The 9,854-nt window shown below is 45.4% G+C and overlaps 1 non-coding gene across 1 annotated transcript; it reads right to left on the bottom strand.

Annotated features, from left to right (window-relative positions):
- Positions 1 to 3,576: 3,576 nt before the first annotated feature.
- On the bottom strand, positions 3,577 to 3,653 carry TRNAS-GGA (transfer RNA serine (anticodon GGA)). Its single transcript has one exon. It is a non-coding gene; the product is annotated as a tRNA-Ser (tRNA).
- Positions 3,654 to 9,854: the final 6,201 nt, after the last annotated feature.

The raw sequence follows: 9,854 nt of genomic DNA, 5'->3' as shown, positions 1-9,854 counted from the left end.
TGCTTTCCTGGGACTGTCATTAAGCATTTTGTTAGAAATTGAACTGTTTGCACCCAAATTTATAGCTGTTATATGCTTTAGTGGTGAAGTATCTGTTGAGTAAACAAGTGTTCTTTAAGTTTGCTCACTTGGATTGGGGCAGCACCATGTGTGTCTAGTCTGTGGAAGGCTACGGATTGCCTGCTTCCATAGGGAGGGACGATTGTTTACTATTATTTGCTGGAGAAGGGGTATTTCTGTATAGTCTGTCTTGCTAGAGAGGGCTGAGGGGCTTGGGAGCCCTGAGGAGAGGGACAGAGGAGGATTTAATGGCAGGAGCCTTGAGCATGCGGTCTGGGCCCTGACTTCTGAAGGCCTTTCAAAACCCCGACTTTACACTTTTTTCTAATGACACCAAGTTTGGTTTCATATGTGCAATTTTAACATTAATAGTATATAATATTTTTTATTTATTTAAAAATATGCTTAACATGTATTTTTATTTTCCCTCTCTTTTTTTTTTTTACAGATACAGAGAGTCAGAGAGAGGGATAGATAGGGACAGACAGACAGGAACGGAGAGAGAGAAGCATTAATCATTTTCATTGTGGCGCTTTAGTTGTTCATTGATTGCTTTCTCATATGTGCCTTGACTGCGAGCCTTCAGCAGACTGAGTAACCCCTTGCTCAAGCCAGTGACCTTGGGTCCAAGCTGGTGAGCTTTTGCTCAAACCAGATGAGCCCATGCTCAAGCTGGCAACCTTGGGGTCTCGAACCTGGGTCCTTTGCGTCCCAATTTGACGCTTTATCCACTGTGCCACTGCCTGGTCAGGCTCTCTGTCTCTTTTTTTTAAGGGGCCCAATATTCTGTTTTTTTAAGGGCCTCAGCCAGCCTTAATCCACCTCTGGAGAGGGAAGCGGTCTTCCCTGCCTGTTTGCTCATCCACCATTAGGAGACTAGTAAATGGAATGGCCCACCATTTTCTGGCTCCACAGTTCTTTTACTGTCTGCCTGAATCCATTGTGAACCTGCGTGGCCATGGCAATGGTTACTGCTCTTACAGTAGCTCGTTGGCAATGTAAGCAGAGTGCAAAGAGTGGGGGTTTTGTGTAGGTTTATTTATGGGTTATAGTACTCTCCAAACCACCTTCTCAAGTATTCTCTCATCTTGTTCTTGTAATTATCTGAGGGGTTCCATTCCGCATTAGATGGAGAAATTGATGTTCAGATTCGTAACTTGCTTATGATCAGAGTTGAGGACACAGCTTGGGTAGAGCAATAATAGGTCTACTGGCCGAAGCCCAGGCATATTTATGTAGCATGCGAGCAGCCGTATTTCCATCTTGGTTGCTATATAGAGGAAATAAGTAAGCGATGTCGAGGATTCCACTATTTAAATTGAGCTGACTGGTGAGGTGATGAGTTGTGCTGCAGGGATTCTCCAGCTTGGCTGTACGTTAGAATCTCTTGGCGAGCTTACAGATGAAATCTCAATGCCAGGTCCTGTCCCTGACCAAGTAAATGAAAACCTTTGGTGTTGGTGTGGTAGGCAGTTAGGAGCAGAGCAGGGGTGATAAGCCAGGTACAAAGGGTTAATGGGGTGGAAAGCCCCAGGTGCCTAGCACAGGCAAACTGGGAGAACAAGGACCTCCTTCCCAGGGTGACCTCTCCTCTAGCATATTGCTGGTCATGCGGGTTGGACTCTCCCCTGACCTTTTCTCCCATGGCATGTTGCTAGTCATACAGGTGGTTAGAACCTCTTAAAAGGGGTGTGGGGAAAACAGCTGTGTTAGGCTTGCTCGTTGGTTTCTGGGCTGCAAACACTTTCCACCAGGGATCCCCAAACTTTTTACACAGGGGGCCAGTTCACTGTCCCTCAGACTGTTGGAGGCCCGTACTATAAAAAAAACTATGAAAAAATCCCTATGCACAATGCACATATCTTATTTTAAAGTAAAAAAACAAAACGGGAACAAATACAATATTTAAAATAAAGAACAAGTAAATTTAAATCATACTGACCAGTATTTCAATGGGAACTATGCTCCTCTCACTGACCACCAATGAAAGAGGTGCCCCTTCCAGAAGTGCAGTGGGGGCCGGATAAATGGCCTCAGGGGGCCGTAGTTTGGGGACCCCTGCTTTCCATGATTGGTGTGTGAGCATGGGGCACAAAGCCACGTGTGTGTCTCTGAAAGGCTACGCGTGCTTTTCCTCGGTGGTGATTCTCCCAGACTGCTGTCCTGCCACCACGAGGTGGGTTCCCTCAGCCGCCACTGTGAGGGCTTTTCCTGATCCCTTGTCCTCCTCCAGGAAAAGTGGTTTTACTTTGCTTATTCAGTTGCCCATCTCTGCGATGCTCCAATAAACAGGAATGGCCCAAAGCTTTACAGCTCCACTACCTCTGCCCGAATTCTCTACAAACCGGCCTGGCCTCCACCTCCACCGCAGGCATTACAGGGAGGAACAAACAAGGTTATTGGAGAAGAGCTCTTAAGCATTGAGCCCCCAGGACAATCAGGTTCTGACCCACATCAAAGAATCTTAGGAACACAGCCTCGGGTCTATGGACCACAAAGACAGAGTTTTGGTCAAATTAGAGATAACATCTAGGCCTAAATTGCATTTCAGCTCTGGGCCCAGAAATACAGCAAAACCTGACAAGCAACACCATGGGCTGACCTCAGGAAGAGCTGCGTTGACTAATGGCGCCCTGCCCTGGCTCTCACCAGTCAGTGGAGATCATGACCCTGAAAGGGACACATCTGGAGAGCTGATGAAGTTTATTGAAATCCTCCCTTGGGACCTCCCCTAAAATCCCTGCCCTTAAAAGCACTCAGAAAGGAGGACCCTGCACTCTCTCCCTCGGAGGGGGGTGGGGACCACACCAGAACCTCCCTACACCCCCCATCCAGGCGTGTTACCTTTACCCTTCTCTCTCCTAAGCTACAACAGTCTCTAACTTGTTTCCTGAGCCCAATTCTACCACTTGGTTCTTTTGCCTGTCTCTCTTTTTTCTAGATTTTATTTATTCATTTTTAGAGAGCAAAGTGTGTGTGTGTGTGTGTGTGTGTGTGTGTGTGTGAGAGAGAGAGAGAGAGAGAGAGAGAGAGAGGAAGGAGGAGCAGGAAGCATCAACTCCCATATGTGCCTTGACCAGGCAAGCCCAAGTTTTGAACTGGAGACCTCAGCGCTCTAGGTCGACACTTTATCCACTGCGCCACCACAGGTCAGGTGTTGGGCAAACCAATATGTTTCACATATACGACTCACAAAAATTAGGGGATATTTTTTTTTTTTTCTGAAGCTGGAAACAGGGAGAGACAGACAGACTCCCGCATGCGCCCGACCAGGATCCACCCGGCACGCCCACCAGGGGCGATGCTCTGCCCACCAGGGGGCGATGCTCTGCCCCTCCGGGGCGTCGCCATGTTGCGACCAGAGCCACTCTAGCGCCTGGGGCAGAGGCCAAGGAGCCATCCCCAGCGCCCGGGCCATCTTTGCTCCAATGGAGCCTTGGCTGCGGGAGGATAAGAGAGAGACAGAGAGGAAGGAGGGGGTGGGGGTGGAGAAGCAAATGGGCGCTTCTCCTTATGTGCCCTGGCCGGGAATCGAACCCGGGTCCCCCCGCACTCCAGGCCGACGCTCTACCGCTGAGCCAACCGGCCAGGGCCAAAAATTAGGGGATATTTAATTGCTTCATATTCATTTTAAAATATCCCCTAATTTTTGTGAGCAGTATATGTTAGGTTTGCTCGCTTGTATTTTGCCTAATTGGAGCATTGGCACTGGGCTGTGCCGTGGGTGTAGTCTGTGGAAGGCTGCGGGTGCTTGCCCTCAGGTGGCATATTGCAAGTTGGTGATTGCCTCCCTGCTTGGGAGGGGGATTGGTTGCTATTGTTTGCCAGAGAAGGGGTATTTCCCCCGGGCCTGTTTTGTTAGAGAGTGTGGGGAGAGTCTGGTTGTGAGTTTGGAGTGCTGAGGGGCTTGGGAGCCCTGAGATTTCAGCCCAGCCTGGTTGGCTGGGAGTGCTGAAGCTGGTGGGGTCCTCTGAGTCCGGTAAATCCGGAAAATGGGTCCGGTGAATCCAGAGTGCTGAGGGGCTTGGGAGCCCCGCTGAGGTTGGTGGGTGCTGAGAGAGAGGTAAGTGGTTTTCCCTGCCTGCTTGCTTGTCCGCCATTGTGAGACTTTAATAAACAAAATGGCCCACCATTTTCTGCCTCCACAGGTCTTTTACCATCTGCCCAAATCCAATGGGAACTTGCATCTGCATGGCCACAGCGATGGCCACTGGCCTTACATCAGGCTACCTCTGTTACTTTTAAAATAAACTTTCTCTTAAAGTTTGAGTCTTGCTCTGAATTATTTCCTAGCCGGAACTCAAGTACGAAGGTTGCTGAACCAGGGCCCAGTGTGACCCCAGCAGCCTAACACCTGGTGCTGTACTCTGCACAGCTACCCAGGTGAGTCTCCTGTGCAGCCCAATTGGAGAAGCATTAATCAGGATTCTTGCCACTCAAAACATAGTTTATTGACCCGCAGTATTGACATCACCTAGGAACTTACTAGAAAAGGAGACTCAAGCTTCAGTCCAGACGCTAGGGAAGCAGAATCTTTATTTTAACATGGTCCCCAGGCAATTCATATGCATTTTAAAGTTTGAGGAGCACTCATCTAGGGTAGTGGTTCTCAAATTTTGTTGTATCTCACAGTTACCTAGGAAATTGATCTAAATGGGCTTCTGTATTTATTAGCTTTCCATGTAACTTCGATATACAACTAAGTTTGAGAACAGCTCAAGATCAGGAGTCAGCAATTTTTTTCTTAAATATTTGGGCATGGTTATATTTCAAAAAACTTTACAAAAACAGGCTATTGGTCAATGGCCATGGTTTGCCATTCCCAGGGCTACTAGTTCACTAAAATTATAGTTGACCAATTTAATTTGCTTTCAACTTTTATATATAGATATGATATAGCTTTATTAGGAGGCTTCTAGATTATTTTTTGTCTAGGTTGATAAACATGTATGTTGAGTAAGAAAGTAGATACATGGGGCAGATGCTAAATTCCCATTTATTAGGTGAGCTCTTGTCTCTGAGGTAGGTGATTTACCCAAGCCAGTTACCATCAATCAACAGGAAGCATTTGTCTTTGGTGTTTATCTTTTCACCATTTGCATTAGGGCTAAAGTTTCCACACTGCTTTTGGAGTCTTGAGTTTGTTTAGTTAAAAGCTCAATACAAGTGACCTGTTTTTTTAGGCTTCTGTTGACTTGCTCAGTGGTTCTCAACTCTATTTACAGAGAAGTAGCTGTGGAACTATTCCTTCAAGCTTAAAAAACGCATTAAGTCCCCAGGCCCTCTCCCCTTATTGAGTTTCTGATTCTAAGATGTTTTCTTTTAGCTGAAGTAGCTAAAGTATGGTAGATGAGAGGCAGTGAACCAGGATAGGTAATCTGTTCCTTAGAGACCTCTTCTCGTCTCTGGGCCTTTTTAAATACCCACTGGCTGTATTATAGTGATGCCGCTCAGTGGGCCTGACACATGGGTGCTCAGCGCAGCATGTTGAGCAAATAGATTTTGTGTGCAATGGGATAGAGAGAGTGTGGTCTATCCTAGCATTTTCTGTTGCTTCTAGCTCAACACTTTTATGGGTGGGTTTATTTTTATTTTCTGTGCTCTTCTGTGGGTCCGGAAGCCATTTGCCACAGGCACTGTGCATAGTCTGTCCCCTGCCGCGCTTTGCAGTGGTGGGAAGCCCAGCCCTGAGCACCTCCTGCCCACACATTTCCTGTCTCCTAGCACATGGAAACCATCTCTGGTGTTTTCTTCTTAGCAGCCTGCACCTTTGCCCTCTTTGATCACATCTTTTCATTCTGTGTTTCAAAAACACTTTTGTATGATGGTTGGGAAATACTTGGGGAGCTCACAGAGACCTGTTTCCTGGTTTTGGAGGCTCAAGCCAGCACTGGCTGGCTGCTTACTCGAGGCGGGGAGCTTTTGTACAAACTCAGTGTGACCCTGCTGTCCTCTCATCGTGGTGGCTTGCAGCTCTGGGTGTCCAAGTTTCAGTACTATATACCTGTACATTTCATTTAAAAAACTTGAACAAATACAAAAGAAGATTTCTCCTGTGGGGAAAACAATACTTCCCTGCACAGGGATCCTAGATGAGGGAGTGAGAATAAAGGAGGAGGAAGCTTATGTAGAACTAATAAAAGAATGTTTTATTTGCTTGCACTGAATTAACAGGTGGGTCTAAGCTCATGCACAACTTAGGTTAATGGAATGAAAAAGAGGCGAATGTAATTTTAAGCCACCAGAGAGTCCGCCTGTTGTTGCAGAAAGTTTTTGATTGATTCAAGGACCTGTTCTATCACTTATTTTGTCTGTTGACCTTTTGTAGAGCTTTTGTTTTGTCTCTAAAATCTTACAAATAATTAATCAGGGACCTGCTATGCTATATAGTGCATGGGAATATAAAAGATAAGACAGCCCTTGCTGTACAGGGTGAATGTGCTAACATTGACCGTCTACCATATGTATGTCTGACATGGTATTATGCAGGCTCCTGTTATTTATGGTTCCCTATAATCCCATGAGGTAAGGTGATGGCATTCTCCCTTTTCAGAGAGGAAATAGAAGTTCAGTTTGCAAGTGTTAGGGTTTAAATCAGGGGTAGTCAACCTTTATATACCTACCGCCCACTTTTGTATCTCTGTTAGTAGTAAAATTTTCTAACCGCCCACTGCTTCCACAATAGTGATTTATAAAGAAGAGAAGTAACTGTAGTTTATAAAATTTATAAAGCAGGGGTACAGCAAGTTAAAGCAGTGGTCCCCAACCTTTTTTGGGCCACAGACCGGTTTAATGTCAGAAAATATTTTCATGGACCAGCCTTTAGGGTGGGATGGATAAATGTATCACGTGACCGAGACAAGCGTCAAGAGTGAGTCTTAGACGGATGTAACAGAAGGAATCTGGTCATTTTTTAAAAATAAAACATTGTTCAGACTTAAATATAAATAAAACGGAAATAATGTAAGTTATTTATTCTTTCTCTGCGGACCGGTACCAAATGGCCCACGGACCGGTACTGGTCTGCGGGCTGGGGTTCGGGGACCACTGAGTTAAAGCATATAATAATAATTACTTACCAAGTACTTTATGTCGGACTTTCACTAAGTTTGGCAGAATAAATCTTTATAAAACAACTTACTATAGTTAAATCTATCTTTTTATTTATACTTTGGTTGCTCTGCTACTGCCAACCATGAAAGCTGGAACGCCCACTAGTGGGCGGTAGGGACCAGGTTGACTACCACTGGTTTAAATCATATTTCCCTCTGATTCCAAAGCATTTGGATTAGGCTTTCAATGAGATAAAATAATGAGCATGGGAATAATAATACTTCACACAGTTGTCCCCCCAAAATGTAAGTGGAAGTACCTTGTTAACGTAACTACTCTGCAAATGTGTCAGTACTCTCACAGCAGTCATCAGCAATGCTGAGAACCGCTCCAGACATATTACTCTTCTCCCTCAGTGGCACATCCAGTTTTACTGGCTTTCAGCTAAAGGACTGTGGTGGCCAATGGCAGGCCTTCCTCTTTGCTGGGGGAGAAACACCTACCTAGGAGCCCCTATTAGGGTCTGCTATTCAGGTCTGCTCTGCCTTATTAAATCTCTGAGATGAACAGTTTTGTTTTTCATGTTTTATTAATGACATGTTGTTGGGTAAACAAGTGTTTTTTAGGTTTGCTCGCATGTATTGGGGCAGTGCCCTGTGTGTACAGTCTATGGAAGGCTGGGTGCTTGGCATCAGGGTGGCCGATTGCAAATTGTGGATTGCTTTCCTGCTTGGGAGGGGCCATTGCTTGCTATTGTTTGCTGGCGAGGGTTTTTTTCCACAGCCTCTTTTGCTGGAGAGGGCTGTTTTGCTTGTGGGGGCCTACGAGCCGGGAGGGTGAGTCTGGAGAATGAATTGGGGTGTGGAACCTGAGAGAAAGGGAAGCAGTTTTTCCTGCCTATTTGCTCGTCAGCCATTTCGAGACTTTAATAAACGGAATGGCCCACCATTTTCTGGCTCCACAGTTCCTTTACCATCTGCCCGAATCCAATGAGAACCTGCATTGCCACAGTGGTGGCCATGGCCTTATACATGTTCACACACACACACACACACACACACACACACACACACACACACACACGTCAAGACATGAGTGAAATAAGCTCCCAGATAACCAACACTAAACTTTAACAATTAATTTTCAATGTTTTACCCCAATCTAGGTGCAGCATATTAGTAAAAGATGTCTAGTGAAAAAGCTCATTCTTTCTACTATACCATCATTTTGTTAAAAAATTGATGCCTATTTTGTGCCAAGTACTAGACACAGAGGTGATCAGAACAGATAGGGTGCCTCCCTTTTCTGAGCCTTACATTCTAGTTGGGATGAGAGCCAAATTAGAAGAGATAGAATCATGCTGTTGTAAGTGGAGTGAAGGAAATAAATAGTATGATGTGATCTTCAATGGGGAGATCTCTTGGTAAATTACTGGAATAACTTGGGACAGCAAAGAGAAGCAAGTACACCCTACAGAGATTGCTAAAAATAGTGTCTCAAAGTCTCCACTGGAAAAAGTCCGTTTTAAGGTTAACCCAGTTTCTTCCCATCAAGGCTGGAAGCATGAAGTAGATACCATTTGCTCCTCACTCTCTAAACCACATTCTTTCATCTACTTAAACCCTCCTAAGTCCTGCCAACCTTGTCTTACATTTATATGCTCTTCCCCTAATATTTTCTTTTTTTCTTCTCTGCTGACTTTTATGGGAGTGGTTCAGGAAAAGGGTAGACAGGCACTCTCCTCTGCTTCTCAGTGAGGTTTTCAAAAGGTTTTGAAAATGGGAGGGATTGTTTCCCATTCTGAAGTGGGAGCATGGCCACAACTTCCAAGCAAACAGGGAGACTGGGCTCCCCTCTTCCCAAAGGTGCTGACCTCCCACCCCCACCCATTTAGTCCAGTGGTAGTCAACTAGGTTCCTACTGCCCATTAGTGGGCGTTCCAGTTTTCATGGTGGGCAGTAGCGGAGCAACCAAAGTATAAATAAAAAGATAGATTTAACTATAGTAAGTTGTTTTATAAAGATTTATTCTGCTAAACTTAGCAAAAATCTGACATAAAGTACTTGGTAAATAATTGTTATTATATGCTTTAACTTGCTATAACTCTGCTTTATAAATTTTATAAAGTGAAGTTACTTCCCTACTTTATAAATCACCATTACTGTGGAACCGGTGGGTGGTTAGAAAATTTTACTACTAACGGATACAAAAGTGGGTGGTAGGTATAAAAAGGTTGACTACCCCTGATTTAGGATATTGGCCTGAGAGAAGGTGGCTACACAGAGAAGCCGCCCACTGGAGGGTGCTGTAGAGATCTGGCTTCATGCTTTCAGACTTTGTGTCTTGCCAGAGGTCAAGGGGGCCCTTCTGTAGGCAGAGAGTCCTCCAGAAGGTGAGAAGGGGGATAAGAAACCAGAGTGCTGCCAGACCAGGCGGTGGCGCAGTGGATAGAGCGTCGAACTGGGATGTGAAAGGACCCAGTTTCGAGACCCCGAGGTCACCAGCTTCAGTGTGGGCTCATCTGGTTTAAGCAAAGCTCACCAGCTTGGACCCAAGGTCCCTGGCTCCAGCAAGGGGTTACTCGGTCTGCTGAAGACCCACGGTCAAGGCACATATGAGAAAGCAATCAATGAGCAACTAAGGTGTCACAACGAAAAACTGATGATTGATGCTTCTCATCTCTCTTTGTTCCTGTCTGTCCCTCTCGCTGACTCTCTCTCTCTGTCCTTTTTTTAAAAAAA

The sequence above is a fragment of the Saccopteryx leptura genome, chromosome 6 (genome assembly GCF_036850995.1).
Source record: "Saccopteryx leptura isolate mSacLep1 chromosome 6, mSacLep1_pri_phased_curated, whole genome shotgun sequence".
NCBI lineage: Eukaryota > Metazoa > Chordata > Mammalia > Chiroptera > Emballonuridae > Saccopteryx > Saccopteryx leptura.
The sequence above is the reverse complement of the archived record's forward strand: the minus strand, read 5'-3'. Positions and strand labels throughout refer to the sequence as shown.